The sequence below is a fragment of the Scatophagus argus genome, chromosome 22, assembly GCF_020382885.2.
Source record: "Scatophagus argus isolate fScaArg1 chromosome 22, fScaArg1.pri, whole genome shotgun sequence".
NCBI lineage: Eukaryota > Metazoa > Chordata > Actinopteri > Scatophagidae > Scatophagus > Scatophagus argus.
Genome location: NC_058514.1, coordinates 15,338,434 through 15,356,387, shown reverse-complemented (window position 1 = coordinate 15,356,387; position 17,954 = coordinate 15,338,434). Strand labels below are relative to the sequence as shown.

The 17,954-nt window shown below is 42.1% G+C and overlaps 1 long non-coding RNA gene across 2 annotated transcripts in view; it reads left to right on the top strand.

The window, feature by feature from the left end:
* LOC124053412 overlaps nucleotides 1-17,954 on the top strand; it is a 55,550-nt gene that overhangs the window by 29,478 nt on the left and 8,118 nt on the right. For both annotated transcript variants that reach the window (XR_006842145.1, XR_006842144.1), the window contains exon 2: nucleotides 9-95. This is a non-coding gene — a long non-coding RNA (uncharacterized LOC124053412). The remainder of the gene's footprint in view (nucleotides 1-8; nucleotides 96-17,954) is intronic.

Sequence of the window (17,954 nt, the reverse complement as noted above, 5' to 3'; positions counted from 1 at the left end):
TCTCACAGGCTTCACTGGACGTTAATATATGCTGCAGATGCCTATTGGCTTCAAATTAGCAAGAAGGACTGGAATGACGCACTACTGGCAAAAAGGTCTGAATTTGTAATCTCTGAAAACTGTTTGTGTGTGTGTGTGCGTGCGTGTGTGTGTGTGTGTGTGCTTTCAGGAAGGGAGCAAGTGATGAATGTGCAAGGAATTTTAATTCAGGGGAATTCAGATTGCAAAAACAAATCATTTTCGGGTTCAAGTAGAAGATGCTGTGTGTGTGTGTGTGTGTGTGGGGGGGGGGGGGGACTACAACCTCTTTGTGTTTCTCCCCTCTGGACCGAAGTGTTTACCTGACTGTGGAACGAAAAGAATGTGTGTGTGTGGGCGAACAGCGTGATCCTACCTGTTGCGGAAGGTTGTCTGTGAGAGTGTGTGTATGTGTGTGTGTGTGTGTGTGTCTCTTATACACCATGCCACTCCCTCTCGCTGTGAACTTTACCTCCGAACCACATTGTGCGGCCTTTACAGCTTCATCTGGGTGTGTAGACGTGCGTATGTCCTTCGCCGCAGTCACCTGACAGTGATGTATGCTGGCAGGCACTCGAGCAGGATGGGAGGATGAAAAGGTTGAGCGATAAGTGGGGGGAGATGAATGAAAGGATGAAAGGAAGAGAATGAAGCCCATTGTGTTTTATTTGAGCTTGTTTTTAGTAGGTGTTTTGTTTGATTTGAACTCATGAAGAGAAAGGAAGCGATAAGAACAAGACACTGAGTCAGAGGCTTCTGGTTTCTTTTGGTCTGTTGGTCAAGTTACCCATTAAGTGTTGAATCACTCAGTCATGTGGCCCAGACATCACTCTGCTACTTCATGCTGATGAAGTAATAATGAAGTAATACAATATTCTTGTTTTCTGCTTAAAGGAGAGCATAAAATGAGAATACTGTATTGCTTTTTCAGCCATTAGGAGCCTTAATCTTACATCCAGTCAGACAAGCAGTTATGCTTTTGACAATCAATGATAAGTGTTGTTTTATGAAAAAAAAAAGAGTGTCCTTTCAATCTGCCTCCATAATAGATTAAATTCCAACATGATTGTTGGCCAGTGTGCGCGCCATCAGGGAGTGGATGTGGATGCCCTAGTTTTTTCGGCCTGTCTTGCACTTTTGGCCCTAGTCGATTCTTGTAGATGGCTCTTCGGCCAATTGAGCGCATCGAATGGGCCGTGGAAGTTATTGGTGAGAGAAACTGGTTCCACGCTGTTCAGTTAAGTGAGTCAGAGTACGAAAAGAGAAAAGGAAGTGAAGAGAGCGAGCGAACAACTAAAACCAAGAGGACACACACACAGAAGGCACATATGACCAAGTGAAACCGTGTGAGTTGTGAGAAAGAGCGAAAGAGAAAAAAATGGCACGTAAACGCTGCTTAATCAGAACATTAGTTTGTATAACAGCAGTCCTGGTCCGAGTTTTCCTTTTCGACTTCAGAATGCAGACTACTGCTACTTCTACTGAACCTCAGTATGAGACAACAGAAGTAAGACATGTCAGTTTTAGTCCCACTTCCTACATTGTTCTGTTTACAACATACAGTATTAGATGGTCATCAGCTCAGTTTATGTTAATAATTAATACTAAAACACCTCATCCCAGCTGTGTCTGGTCTGGGCAGACAAACTGTTTTCGTCCACCGTAAAAACTTTAGTCACTAAGACTCTTGATTCACCTCAGTCTGCTTCAGCCTACAACTGAAGCATTTTATTGCCACATTAGCATTATCCAACACATGATAATGTCTTTGCCACAGATGTATAGATATATAGACTGGCCCACGGCTTACCGTGCTCATCCTCTCTGTGGATGGCCTGAAGCCCAGAAGTGCTTTGCTTTTTCTGGAATTAAAGTTCCTTTTGTTGTTGTTGTTGTTGTTAGGCATGCAGCAGCTTTTAGGTATGGTGCCACTGGGTATTTCTTTCTTTCTTTTTTTTAAAATTTCCACTGGTGTTAATCTTTAGTAATAATATTTAATATCTCTTGGTTTCAACCAAAAGTGGTTCTGATGACAGATAAGTGACCTATGCTTGCTCTGATTCATATGTTCCTCAAAAGATGTTGAAGAAAAGAAAAAAAAAGTTCCACGGAGGGGAAGTTTAAAGGGAATAACGGAAACATAAAAGTTCATGTTAGGGGTGAGCAATCTGACAATTTTATATCGAAATCGATCTTAAAGCCGTCCACGATCTACTTTTCTGTCCTCTCTAAACTTGACATAACCTCATTCACTAGCAGGGACCATGCGATCAAATAGATTTTGGCCACATTGCCCACACCACACACACACACACCCACACCCACACCCTTAGTTAGTGTGGAGCTGTTAATAAAAGCACAGCTGTAAACCAATGATCGCTTGTTGAGGTGTTTCCTTCTGTCACTCAGTATGGGCTGACAACCTGCTGGGAACATGCAGTACGATTTTCGCCTCTGCTAACCAACCACATGTCAAACTTGTGGCTGAGAGGTTTCCAATGTAATGAAAAACTTTCTGCAAATGAGAAAAAGCAAAAAGAAAAATGTTGCGAGTGGCAGCTCGGGACTGTGGGTAAAAAGCTGGGACCACAGCAAGGGTATCGAGTGACTTGGGATGATGATGCAGAATTAGGTGAAGGGTCATGATGGGCAGGGTTTAGTAGGACACACACGTACTCAAAGGGTTAATTGTGAGGCATGATGATGACTATATTTTGTGGACTGTGTGAGTGTGTGCAAATTTCCCCCAGTGGTTTCCCGCCATTGAGACTGGAGGCACCGCTCTGAATTCCTGATCTGTAACTCACTTGAACAAGAACCTGTCACACACACTCACAGACAGACACACACACACACACACACACGGCAAGCAGCAGTATGTGAGGGTAAACCACAGGCAAGAGCCGTGTGTTTTTTGTGTTTTTTTGTAGTGTGTCTGTGGTTTGAGATTGAAGTGGCGAGGTGTGTGTACAATAGCAAATAATTTTTAACTCTCTCACTATCTCTCTGTCACACACACACACACACACACATGCTGCTCGCAAATCTCAAGCACAGATAAATTAGATAAATGTGGTGGAGGGAGCGGAGGTGGTGGTGGTGGGGGGAGCTGGTTTGTGACGACACACTTTTCATGGTGTTGCAGTATGAATGACGGTGCAGCACTCTCTCTCTCTCTCTCACACACACACACACACACACACACACACACACACACACACAGCAGTTCCCAGTGGCTGTGTGACGGGCTCACAGATACTCTGTGCTGAAGGGAAAGCCTGAGGAAGCGTCGAGCTGGAGCTCTGGAGTTCTCTCTCTCTCTGAGTGGACATAGCAGGCATCTTCCAACGTTTTCTCATGTGAGTGTTGACGTGTGTTGGGTGTGTGTTATTTATTGTTCCATCAGTGTTTTATTGATTTATAAGCTGGAATCTAGTGGGTTTATTAGAACTGATACAACTGCTTTATGGTAAGTTCTAAGCCATTAATGGTAAGAACTTTTGTTTTGATTTGGCTGGTGCTTTGACTTTTTATTACTACGCAACATTCACAACTGCTTGAATATAATGAACTTTTGCCTTTTTTTGAAAAAGTGATGAATTTATAAGCCTTAATTAATAACAATCTAATGTTTATTAACATTAACATCAATTTATTAATAGCTAGGTGTCCAACTAAGTGATAAGTAATTCTGAAGGAGATATAAACCAACCAGAGGGATTGTTCACAACTTGACAGCCCAAAAGTTGGTCTGATTAGTGTCTTAAAACTGATAAATTAGAAAAATATTTGTCCACTGTTCATGAAGCCGTTATTTAAATTGGTACCGAAACAACAGCATGGCTATTAGAAAAGACGAACCTTATTAACTAATTTAAATTCAAAATGAATTTAATTATTACATGTAACTAAAGTGGCACAGAGAAGTCCATCCTCTACAGAGTGACTCACTACAACCTGGTGAGCTACTGTACTGTCAAAATGGACTGATTTTGCTCCACGCTTTCACCCTTTTCACAACCTCGCGAGTCTTACCTGCCATGTCTCACTCGCACGCGCTCAGACCGTTGAGTCAGCACTCTCCTGCCGCGTGTTCAGCTCGGTGTGCCTGGAACCTGACCAGGGTTTATGAATGGCTGGGAGCCCTGGGTGTGGCACTGCTGTACCTTTGCCCTGCAATGCAACAACGTCACATTCATAAATGCTTTATCTCCACACATACACGCACATACACACACACACGCACATCCTCAAACACACATAGTACTGACAACTATATATCTTTATCCAGTAGACACTTAGGGGCTGCATTGTTGTTCTTGTTTTATTTTGTTATAACTCACCTGTGTATGTGCTTGTGTATGTGTGTATGTGTGTGTGTGTGTGTATGTTTGGGGCCCCATTCTGTCAGAAGGTGAATCTCTGCGGGGGGTAAACTAGAGTTCGGCCTCATTAGCAAGAAACCTGCTCGTTGCTCAGGTCACACGTGTGCAGCTTCTCTCTCTCTCTTTTTTACACACACACACACACACTGCACACAGTCGTGAAGGTTTGACCCAACTCTGTGTATGTGTGTGTGTGTGTGAGAGAGAGAGATTGTGGCCGTGGATCATGCTCTCTAATTGGAAACACACAGCTCCTGTCCTCCTGCTCTCACCTTCACTGAGCAGCTGTATTTATGTTTACTGCTGTGACCCAGATACCAGAAAGATCCGCTACACGTGGGAGATGGGTCGGGTGGTTGGGTAAAGGGAAAGTTCACCCAATAACACAATGAAACTTAAAGGCCACCCACACCAAGAACAATAACTGTAAAAATAAATATGTGATTTTAAAAATTGCTCTTACTCAAGTGGAGTCCACACGACAACTATGATGACAAGACAGTGGCGAATGCTGTTGTCGGGATCGCTTTCAGAATGATTTGATGAATGATAGAAACACTCACAGCTGATCCAGATCTTGTGCTGTGAATTTTGCCTTCCATCTACCTCTTGGATGTAGGCTACTTGGTGGTGTTTAGGAAACCATTCATTGAAGTTCATTTTGTCCTTACTGATGTGCTCTTTCACAATAGCCAGAAAACAATCACACTGATGCTGACTCATATAAAATAGGAAAGAATAAGTATATTGGCACAATGTGTTTTCCTTTTGCAAATACACTAAATCCGGATGGACAGATCACATCTGTGCCAGAAGGAAAAAATAATGATATTGTGTTTCTGGTTAACAATGAAATCATTTGCTTCTAATCTAATGAGTCAGACTGCTCATTTGACTTTGTTTTATTTGATTATGAAAAGAGGCCAAGGGGCCTTTTTTTTTTTAGAGTAATAATAAAACTTCATTCCTAACTGGAACACAAATATACTGTCCATGACTTCTGACCATTCGGTGGGGCCAAAGTCAAGAGAGTACATTTGTCTTTATTATTGTGCAACATTCATCAGTTTTATCTGTTTGGAGACGAGTGTGACTTTGATCAAGTCTGATGTCCCACACGGCGGGCATGTGAAATGCGTCTGCTTTCCCACAATGCTTTGTGTGGACAGAGAAGAGGTGGCAGCAGTAGGGGAAGTGGGTTCGAGGGGGTGGGGGGGCGAAGCGCGGCCACTCGGACAGAACCACTCTTTGCCTCTGGCATCGCCATGGAGACAGGGGGCTCTTTTTATAGAGTCCCTCGGCTTCTCTCATTCTCCTGCTGTTTACCATTCAGTTCATATGTTGGAGGCTAACGGAGAGCAATTTAGAGCCTGGAGGAATGCGACTTTTTTTGTTTTTTTTTTTTATTTCTTATTTAACTACAGAGCGGAGATGGTTTGTGTGTGGTCCTGCTGTGTAGCTCAATGGGGAGAGCAAGGCACCAACACTACTTGGGTTGTCGGTTCAATTCCATGTGCAGTTGCATTGTGTGAAATCAGTGGTATTTTACTGGTGTGGCTGGGACACTGTCCAGCTGCCTGGGAAAACAGAGCACTTGGCATCTCACACACACACACACACACACACACACACACACACACACACACACAAATTCACAATTGAACACAGTTGAAGTTGTGCGTAAAGTGTGTCTGCATCCTGGAGTCAAGGAAATGCTGACAGAGAAACAGAAATAGGGAAAGTGGAGCTTGGACCAAAACACACATATAGTCCCAGGATGCCACACACACACACACACACACACACACACACACACAGATGCATATACACACACACAGATGCATATACAGTCCCACCTACTGAAAACACACACGTGGAACAGAGCAGATACATAGTCCACTCACAAATGGGTGTGTGCTTCCTGCTCTTTACTAACATTTTTTGGCTTGTTTCACAGAGACACACCCACTTTGTTATGTAGGACAGCGAGCACACACACACACACACACACACAGGAAGAGCGAGAGACGAGTATGTAACTCTGTCACTGTCAGGACACAGCGAGAGGCAGGAACTACCACTTGAAGCAACTGCTCAGTTGGAGGATGGTGTGAGATGGGATGAAGTGACAGCAGAGGGGAAAACATTCTTCTGATGGAACGGATGCTGCCATTGCGGCCACATTCTGAAGAAAAGGAAGGATTTGCTCGCAAATGTTAGTCATGAGGGAAAACTGGGAGGAGACAGGAGGAGAAGACAAGCAGACAGAGGCAAACTGGCTTTTACCTTCACACAACATGGCACAGGAGACGGTGAGGAAAATGAACTACAGCAGTAACTCTTATTTTTATGCGATTATGCAATGTACATCTGATGCTGGTAATGTTTAGCTTTTGGCTTGTTTACAGGAGTGCATATGCAAGTGGGTGTGCTGTGGGTGTGTGCATGAGTGCTCACGACTGCCCCATGCACTACCCGCCTGGATTTGTTTACCTGCCTGCGTGCTTTCCCACATGAATTCACGTCAGTGGAAGGTAACAGGATTTGGTGGGCTCTGATCCGCCCCTCCTGCCATAAACAATCAGCCTGACATGTCTCAATAATGCTCTGTTCTCATCAAACAAATGCCGAGCAGACAAGCAGATAGATGTCAGACAGGTGGGAGGTGGATGGTGTGTGTGTGTGTGTGTGTGAAGGTTGAGAGGAAAGGTGAAAGTCTGGGAGTATTGACGAGATGCCAAATGCCGGTAGGGACTGAAACATCTCCTGGTGTTTTTCCCACTAAGAGATGAAGTTAGAGGACAAGTTAACACAGCAGAAACCACAGATTATGATTACATAGTAGATTACTGTAATTGGATGAAATTATCAAAATTCAAACAGCAACCCTAACTGACAATATATGCATGTTTAGTACTGTCAGATTGGCTGACACTTTGTAGTTTTGTAGTGGCTTTACAACTAAAACTGATGATAGAGGAAAACCTTTTAAGATAAATATTGTGTTGTTTATTATCTAGGATTGGGTATCAAACTCTGCATTACGTCAGCACTATCAAGTAACAACTGATCTTGAATGAATCAGTGTGCGAGAGAGCAACTTAGAATTTATGTTTCGGTGATACTTGCTGCAGTATCTGTAAAACAAACTGCAAAGCTGTCCAGGGCAACACGTCTAACCTGAGGAAACACCCGGTCAAACACAAAATATAGCTACAAGTCAAAGAGTGTACCATGTTTGATGGTCTACAAGCCTACTGCCCTGCAGCAACCCCAGCAAATGTTCATAGAGTTGAACCATTTTTATGTAATCAATCGGCTAGTTGGATAAGATGTTTGTTGACATAACTTGACTTTTTTCATGTTGTTGGATAATATTAGCTGAGTATTTTTGTTGGTGTTAGTTACCATTCAGCCACCAATATGTCCAAATTTCCAACATGCTATTTAGTGCGCTAAAACAATATCTGAGATGTTTTTTAGAGTGTCTTAAACTTACAGTCTGTGAATTGCATAATATTTATGAGGAAATATTGCAATATGCAAGCATTGTGGTAGTGACAACAACAGCAACATGAGAGGCCACGTTGATGTTTCTTCTTCTTCTTCTTTGGATACAGCAGACGAGAACGGCTGCCCTCTACTCTTTGTAATTAATGTTTCCTTTGGCATTTATATTTTTTATTTAGTCCAGTACTGAGCTGGTATTCCATCAGTTAACATGTGTAATGAGGTGTCAGTTTAAACTTGTAGCATAGCTGAAGCAGAACCCCAGAAGACAAAACAAGTCACCATTCAGACTCTGGGAAACATTGCCTGTGTTTAGGCTTCTGTTCACTCTAAGTATATTTTAGTTGAGTGTATGTTTTTGTTCTTCAGTGTTCCTCCACATTTCAGGGCCCTGCTCTGGGCTATTTCCTCTACATGAAGGTAATTTAAATGATAATACAGTGACTGATTGTTTTCTCATTAGTCAGTGTACTGCATGGCAGAATTCCACGCACTTTTCTTATTCATTCTTACAAACGGATACAATCCGTCAGACAGCCTAGGTGATAATTTCCTGGGAGAGACTTCATTTCTTTGGGTGTCAGGTGACTCGACTGAAACTTGGACCGATACACTGGTATTGTCCTTTCATTTACCAAACAGTTAACAAGGGGATTTCCACTGGCAATTGATTGAGCTCATTGCTGATCCTTGATGCATTTGTCTATTTGCCCAACCCTAATTCCTTTCCTGTACCTGATCAGCCTGTCCAGCGCTGAGATCAGAGTCAAAAGCATGTTCTCACCCGACTCCAGGAACATCTGACACCTGACCATTAACAGGCATCAAATGAGCACCCTCAGACTGAGGCCACAGTTGTGATGTGAGCCTTATTTATTTCATTTTCTGTCAGAGTGGAAGCAGGCAACAGCCACACCAAGCATTTTGTTTGAGTTGGAAGTAGCGGCGGAGAGCCCGTGTCACAGTTGGGTGTGTTTATGTGCTGTAGTGGGCGTAAACGGGCTGTGAGAGAGCCTCTGACTCGACAGCTCTCAGTGGAAGCACAAACACCACTTAGGAGCATGAGCTGTGATCTCATCTTGCCGTTTGATGTGTGTGTCTGTGTGTGTGTGTGTGTGTGGTCGTAGTGGTGGTTTTGATGAAAATGTTCTTGAGGTTGTAGAAGTAACATCATTGTAAAATTCGCCCATGATCTGGGAAAAACAACCCGTTTGAACAACATCAATTGCTCTTGATCCTCGTACAGGTTTTTAATAGTCCAGTCATGCTTGTTTACAGGCCAGTCCAACAGGGGCATAATTAAGATGAAAAGAAATCTGCTGTCAAATGGGAATGGCAACATTAAACAGCATGGTTTGGCTGCAGCTAGCGTGCTAACTTTAGCATTTTACTAATTGAAAATTATACACTATTATACAAATGATCAGTGCTTCCTGTATGAGAGATTAGCCCATCCCGTCTCTCTAACTGTCTGGACATGAGTCAGTCAGGTTCGGTCAGACTAAACACGAGTTGAGCGAGTGGAAAAGTTTAGTTTAATAATTTACTTAGGGTTAGGGTTAGCTAGCTTGCTGTAATGATGATGCAAATTTGGCATGACTATGGAATTAGGGTAGATGCCAGCATGAATGTATGATTAACGATCCATGTTAAAGGCAGGGCCATCTTTTCTCTGTTTTGTCCACCTGTGCAGAACAAAGAAAAAGCCAGTACAACGTGACTACAATCAACATATATTGGACCAAACTGATGCAGTACGTACCTGAATTTGAAACCAGTAAGTCATGTTATATATTTTGATATGCCTGGTAGACAGTAATGGCGAGAAAACCAAAACGTCATCAGACAATCAGTCATGTTTTAAACTGACAAATCTGATGTCTGCTTGGCTAAAATCATATAAGCTAAAGTTGAACAAGTTAAGAATTGCAGAGTCACGTGGAATCATCATTCCTCCTGTTCATACACTAAAGCACTTTATCAGTAGCACAAATGGAAGAAAAAGGCTCAAATTCCAGAGTGATTCTGCTTAAGTTAAGCTGAAGCCAGTATAAGGCTTTAGCAGTGAATTTGCACAATCAAGTGGGATCTACAGTATCAGAGCCACATTCTTTTCAATATAAACTCTGTGTTGGAACGCTGTGTCCTTGCTGAGTCACAGCGGAGTGAAATGTCGTGTTGGTTAAATTCATGTTCGAAAGCATGGCAAGAAATCACTTCACAGCAGTAGCGATGGAAGAATTAATACAGAAACCAATAAAATGTATTTTAGTGTCAACTGAAAACCTTCACTTAAGAGGCAGTAACATCATTGTGACAAAAATCAACAGGTTTGTTGGGAAAAGTAGCCCATGTTTTGGAAAATACTTCATGCCTCCTTTTAGCCAGTGTCTTGTTTAAAGTTATTATATTACACTGAGCCATAACTCAGTGTAGCTCACCCTTTTGAAGCACGGTCTGCAGTCAGTCAGATTTTGCAATACTTGTTTCTTCTGCGTCCTTGCACTCTTTGTTTAGAGTTCTCACGACTTAATCTATTCAGCTGAATGAAGCATTACGTCCGTGCTATCTGGAACTGAGCCCGCTGTTGATGACGTCCCTTTGTGCATATCATTCTGTCATCACCCCCATGTTGCCATTGTTATCTACATGCCGCAGCAGAGACGGAGAGCCTTAATGTGACGTAGCTTAATATACTCACAGTTCCTGTTTCCGTGCAACAAGAGAAGGCCCTTTGTTAAATTACACACCGTCACTTCTTAAATTAAACACAGTGTTGTGACGTTTGATACTGGTTCAGACTGCCAGTTCCTCAAATACAATACTGTCTACAGTGTCGAGGCATATCATGAGCAAGCAAAATCACCTGACAGCCCAGTGTATGACATCTGTGTGTCAGATTTAAGTGTTTGGTGTGTGTGCTACTGCGGACTGTAAGTTGTATGACTCAGCAAGATGGATGTACTGTATGTTTGTTGCTGGCATTACACCAACAAAGCCCTCTCAATGTAACTGCAGTGTCATGTTATCTTTTCTGTGTTTCTTTAGAGTTTTGTTACTGGGAATGAGTTGTTGAGTCACAGTCAGTCGCTCCAGAGCACCGAGATTAATCTACCAAGTATCAGAATAAGTGGATTTTGTTTGTACAGTGACTGGTTATCAGATTTCAAACACTTTGAAATGGGGGGGAGTTGGGGGGAGGCTGTTTGAGCAACAGTTTCTGAAATTCCCTTTTTGATAAACTAGGAAGAAGGCTGCATTTGACAATTTTTGTAATTTTCTGAAGCAGACAGTCTGACCAGTAGTTTCTCAATTTCTCTGCACAATTACATAACTTTCTTGTAAAATACACGATCAGATATGCCTCAGGGATAGGCTGCCCACAGGTGTGTGATTTTTACGACGAGACTATCAAGACACACAAATCAGAGAGTTCTTGCTGTGGGCAGCATCCAGTCTTGATTCGCTCAGACTCGGTTTGAAGTCTGCTCTCGCTTTGATCAAACTAAGCACAAAAGAAAGCACTTGCCATTTGTTTCTTGATTTCAAGAGCCTCTGTGTAGGACTTACTGGCATCTTGTAGCGCAAAAACATGGCAGTGCAACATGGTGGACTCTATGGAAGAAGGCCTGCTCCCTGTGTAGATATAAAAGGCTGTTTCTAAGGTAATGAAAAAAAATAAGAGTTCTTAATTTCAGGTGATTATACACTAATGACAACATAACTATGAATATTATATTCCACCTCTGCCCTTAATTCCCCTAGTCCTACATACCTTTGAGACCTTTGATATCCATTAAACTCTGCAAGCAAACTGACAAAGTCAACAGACCACATTGGGAAGTAGTCTGACATTACTTAGTGATTAGGTCAGATGTGTTCAGTGCCTTATTACAATGAACCAAGTAAAAGATATCATATAGTTGTGTTTTTGTGACAGCCAACCTACACATTCAGTGACTAATGTTGGTGGTACTCTTGGCTTGTACATCACGAACAAATCTCATTGTGATTGGCAGCTTTCACACCAGCCAAACAGAGAGCACCAGGCCAGACCACCAGAGTTCATAAACTAAACAGGATAGGTGGAAGCTGGGGTCTTACATGATGATGCTTAACTTTCAAGTTGAACCTGATGACTTTCAATGAAAGAACCAGACTTCCAAAACTGAGAACATTCAATGTTGAAGACAGCGAGGAGGAAAATAAACTGTACTAGTTTCTCAAATCTGATGACACAACTTGTAGGTTTCAAACATATGAGAGTCCTTGCATGCTTTTAAAATGTGGTTTTGAACTTAATAATGTCTCTGCATGTCCACAAATGTAAACTGTGAAACTAGAAATCTCAGGTGGCAGTTTGTGGATGTTAATTATTAACAAATATGTACTGAATGCTGCCCACATGTGGATGTTTTTCTTAAGCTGTGGAGGCCTTTGAAACTTAGCTCTCTCTGTGGCTTAACGGTATCTTTTCTATCCTGTGGTCTGGTTTTGCATTCTGGCGTGATGTGAATGACAGATTTCAACATAGACATGCGGGACATCTGTCATTATTGATTTTTCTCAGAGGGGAATAGCTCGGGAATGTTACGCTCCTGTTTGGTCATCGATTGATAGGAGACAGAGAGAGTTGGCATCTGTACTCATGGGAACAGTCCACTGAAGAAACACTACTCAACTTGATCAAAACCATCACTGCTAAAGAGAAAGAGGCTTAGAGAGCGAGGAAGAGGTTTGTTGACTTTATGTGTTCATACTCATGGGTACTGTGCTACACTGCTGTCCTATACCTTTGGGTTTGAAAATGTGAAAAAAGCAATTAAGGAGAGTTCCAGGGGCCTTGTTAAAGGCAGAATTTGTATCTGCTTCCTATCTTAACATCAGTTTTAAAGATGGGAATAATCCTATCTTCCTCTTACAGAAGCAGTCCCTGGCTGTGTCCCATCCTATCTCTGACCTTGTAGCTTTTAAAGAAATCATAACTAGCTTTGCTGCTGTTAGCTAGCTTGCTGTAATGACAAGGGAGGCAAAGCTTCATAGCTTCAATGTCTCAGAGGCATTGGCTAAACGTACTGAAGAAGAGCTGATGTCATCTAATACATAGTCAGGGAAATTTAAAGCTGACAGACTAACGTCAGTGTCACTTATGTTAGTTTCTGTAACAGACTAACAACAGTGTTAGCTGAAAGTTTGAGTAGCCTTTCAATAGTATTTCAGTGTTTATACTGTTCCCCAGTTTCAGTGTTGTTGTCATAAAGACATAACAAGAGTGTGTTGACAGTTATCAAGATGTAACACCAGAAATTCCTAAATGTCATTCTAAACTGAGTTAAGATAGAATTTCAGTAATGATGTAGTTTCTGTAATGAGGTCCCAGATGAATAACTTGTGGGTTTTAAAGGGGAGAGATGAGATATTGATTCCTAGATAAGATCAACCCCTTGGAAATAAAAGTGCCACAGTTGAAAAAAGTGTCACACACACACACACACACACACACACAGCTTCACTGGAAAATGAGGTCGAGGAGAAGAGTGAGACTCCAACCAGAGTCAAATGAGCAACCAAAACAACAAGCCAAAACAAGGGAAGTGTAGTAGAGTCGGTTCATAATCCTTTGTGAGTTTGACACCTTTCACTTTATGCATAGTGATTTGACTGTCTATATGAATAATAATTAGTGCGTCCTTCAAGGGGGACTTTGGTAACTTGGGGTGTGTTCACTCTAAGCATGTTGACCCAATTCTCACACATGCAGTGGCTGATTTTTCATTCAAATTCTGGTTCCAGCTAACCTGGTTCTTATATTTGTCTTGTTGGGATTGTGTTTACATCACTTCAATGTCAGACAGTGCAAGAAACACATCAAGAAACGATCAGACAAACCTAATCTTAAATAGGAAACAAAGTTGACACATGTGGTCTAAATTTTAGTTTTACTTACTAATAAAGTAGTTTAGTTAATCTAGAGAAACTTTTATCTTCTTTACAACCCTAACACCTGATGGTTTAGTGTTTCTTGCCTCACTGGACTTAGTCTAGTGATGTCACAAAAAATTGGAATAAAGGTAAGGTAAGGTTCAACCAGTCAACATGCTAATTACAGGTAAAAATCACCAATTTCAACATGTTACATTATTATATCAATTCTTTGGTCAATGATACGATATTTGCTGATTTTGTAAATACAATACTATTTTGATTTGACAGCCTGTGATCAATATGAAATGACATCGTGTGCCCATGGCGGATTCCAGGTTTGAATCCTGGTCTGGGCCCTTCTATGTGGAGTTTGCATGTTCTCCCAGTGCTTATGTGGGTTTTTCTCCGGGTACTCCGGCTTCCTCCCACAAAGACATGCACATGAAGTTAATTGGCTACTCTACATTGCCCCTAGGTGAGAGTGTGTGTGTGTGGTTGTCTGTCTTTGTGTGTCTGCCCTGAGAGTGACTGACAACCAGTTCAGGGTGTACTCCACTTCTCGCCTGTAGTCAGCTGTAGATTTTATTTGATATGAACACCAAAAGAGTAGAATTACAGTGGGTGTGGACCAATCTATCACACTTTTCTAATGTAGAATGACAGACCCAAACTTGACGTAACTTGTTAATTCAAGGTGACTACAAATAAAAACACATTCACACATCAGATTCTCCATAAAAGAGATATCGGGAGGTTGGACTGCTGCCAACAGTTTTTGAATTGGCATACAGACTGTTTACACCCTTGCCAGCAGACCTTGACATGGATCTTTCAGTCGCAGTCGGTTCGCCTACATTTTCTGAACACCCACATGCCAGCACCACAGTCAGGAGCCAGGCAGTCTATTTGAAATCTGGATTTTGCTTCAGATGAGGAGGTCTTTGTAGAGTCATAGTGAGGTGTTGGCAGACAGAACATTACAGGAACGTAACTACTCTTACTGTAACACACTGCTCATTTTGGGAAGCTGTCACGGCACTGAGCCAAGAGGGAAGCAGAAGGGGAAGTTGAGGAGTTACGATTTGGCTTGTGGTTAGTGCTTTAGTGCTGACTAACTCTTGAGTGTGTGTGCAGCCTGAATGCATTCATCACACAACTGCTGTGTGTCTGCTCGGCAGCAAGGCCAGAGTGTTTGAGTTACGGGACAAGGTTCCTTTGGCACCACAGCGCCAGTAAAGGATTTTCTTTGTAATTTAGGCACATGTGTGAGTCTTTTCTGAGTCACTGTATAGTGGGGTTTAGGAGACAGTGTCAGACTCAAAAACAACTGCAGTGTAATCCAAAATGGTCTCAGGGGTGGTTTAAATCTGTGTGCGTGCATATTTGTGTGTGTGTGTGTGCATGTGTGTTTGTGAACTGAGGTTGGGGCAAGGGGTAGGGTGAGTATGTGCTGTTATTATTAAAGACATGACTAAATGCTGCTTTACTGTAAGTGGGTGATGTGTCAAGATTATATCATGCCCCCACCCCCCCCCAAACACATACATGTACACACACGTGCACCCCCGTCTCTCTCACTGACACACACAATCTTGTTTCCATCTCTATTGGGGACATTACATAGACTTTCATTCATTCATAGACTACATTCATTTCCTGGAGGTTTAACCACCACCTAACCATAACAATACACATGACTTGCCTAATCCTCTTACCTTAACCAAACCCGAACCTCAACCTAACCTTAAGGCAAGTCTACACTCTAGTATTTAATGATTAACGTTGTGGGGACGTGCATTTTGTCCCCGTAAACAAGGTGACTGTGTAAGTAGATTTTTGTCCCCACAAGTATATGAATATGTGTCCACACACACACACACACACACACACGTAGATCTGTTTAAAAATCCTCTCTCCTCTAAACTCTGATATCAGTGTGTGTTCGACTTGTGACTGTTGTCATTGTGACAAACCCATCTAATTTCACCCTTCCTTTGTGGTCACCCCACATCACACCATATCCATCCATCCATCTGATTTTAGGCCTATACATTTTACATCCCTCCACTGATGCTCTCCTCCTCCTTGACTGTCTCTTACTTCCTGGCAGTGAGCACACTCATTGAGTAAAAGGTGAAAAGCCCACCTCCCTTTTCGCTTTAAGGCCTGTTTTCCAGTTAACAACAAAACCACGTGTGGCAACATGCTGCTATTTTTACCCCAACTTCAAATTGTCCTATTAAGATTGTTTATCTGTGTCCAGGGAGGAAGGCCCTTCAGCCGGGCCAGCCGCCATAGCACAGGGAGTTCACTGCAGCTTTGATCCGTTCCCGGAACTGAGCCCAAACAAAGCCAGATGTTTGAAATTCTCCAGAAGGAAAGGTTTTGTTTGTCCTTTCTCCTTTCCAGGATGGAAAATAGGGTAAGGACAAATACGTAAGCCTTGTTTGTGTTCAAGAAGGCAGGGCCTTTTGAGGCTTATCCTGTGATGTTGCCTTTTTCTTCCAAAGGAATTATTGATGGCCCGTGGCACTGTAGTGTTTATGTAAGGGATAATATCAGTGTTTGTTTTGACTTAAAACTGTGTAGGTTGTCTGTCGTTTATCCATTCTTCTTGCACACTTTCCACCATTCATCTCTGGCCTACTTGCAGTAGGACTTGGCAGTGTTAATGAATATGGTTCATTCAACAATTCAGAAATACTACTACTACTACAGGCCAAGAGGTTTGGCCACATTGTTTATATTATGTTAAAAACTTGTTGACTTGTTATTGCAGCAGTTTGTCATACCTCCAAGGGTACTTCCTTGATCCAATAGGTCTGCTCTACCTGGAATGATAAAATGTTGGTGATACCAAGGTTTAATTTCAGTATTTTCACAAAATACGCAGAAATATTAGATTTAAACATTTCATCTCTTCATCTGTAGAACAGATATATATCTAACCACGAAAATAGCTGAACTAGGACTCCCAGAGTCCTACTGTGGTCACAATGAATCTGTGCTTCCCCTTGACATTTACATAGAAAATCATTTCTGCGCATTTTGTTGTGGATATTTAAGGTCCACAGAGGATAAATTCTAATGATTCCTCTGACCTTCAGAATGCATAAATCTTTTGATTTCGAAGTCCCAGTGGCCTTCCATCAAATGTCCTCCTCAAGACAGCTTTTGTATCCCCATTACTGAAAATACTGGCCGAATGACAAAATTGTCACTGTATGACAATTTGCACTTGTCATATGAAGAGTCAACAGACACAGAGCAGCGCTAGCATTCATTTGGAGTTGTGCTTGTGTACACCTGACACATACTCCTTTTTTTCTTTTTTTTTTCTTTGTTCCCCATCAAATCCTGAGAAAAATATCTGGCTCTTTAGCTGCTAAAAGCTCCACTATGTTCGCCAGAATTACAGAATCAGTTATCTGATTCACCCAAGATACATGAAGCAGTTAAATATGGGTTGAAATTAGTTCAGTCCAACAGTTATAATGTGGCAGTAATGAACATTTTATTCTCCAACCCCTCCTGTCTACTGTGTGAATACCCTGGCTAGAATGGAAGTGGAACATCACAGTCTAGTATCGTACGCATGGTGCTGTCATTTAGCTTAGTCAGAGTTTTGCGCCTCATGTGTGTTTCATTGTGCCTGAGTTGAATGTTTTCATATCACTGCCGTGTTACTTTACACTTTCGCGCCTGTCAATCAGCTGACATACACAGAAGGGAATGGTTGTCTCCTCCAGGAGATAATGCTTAACAAACATGTTGTCTTACACACTGAGTTGTCACAGTCATGTCATCTGGGTTGTCTTTGTTTTCCACGACAGCGGTTAATTATAAGCAACAGTGAAACCATGCCATGAAATATGGGTTAGGCAAAATCACTTACGGTGTGAAATCCAGAATCGACAAAGGCCACGGCAAACTGTAAAATACACTGTTATTCAGCCTAAGTGTGTCTCTGCCTGTGCAGTATCTTTGTCAGCTGTGCGTCAGCTGTGTTGAGGCCGTGTGTGTGTCTGTGTGTGCTGCCCTGTGAGGCTTAGCTGAGTCGCTGACTTAAAGTATCGTCACGCTCCTTAGCTGAGACTGATGCTCTCCGCTGCTACC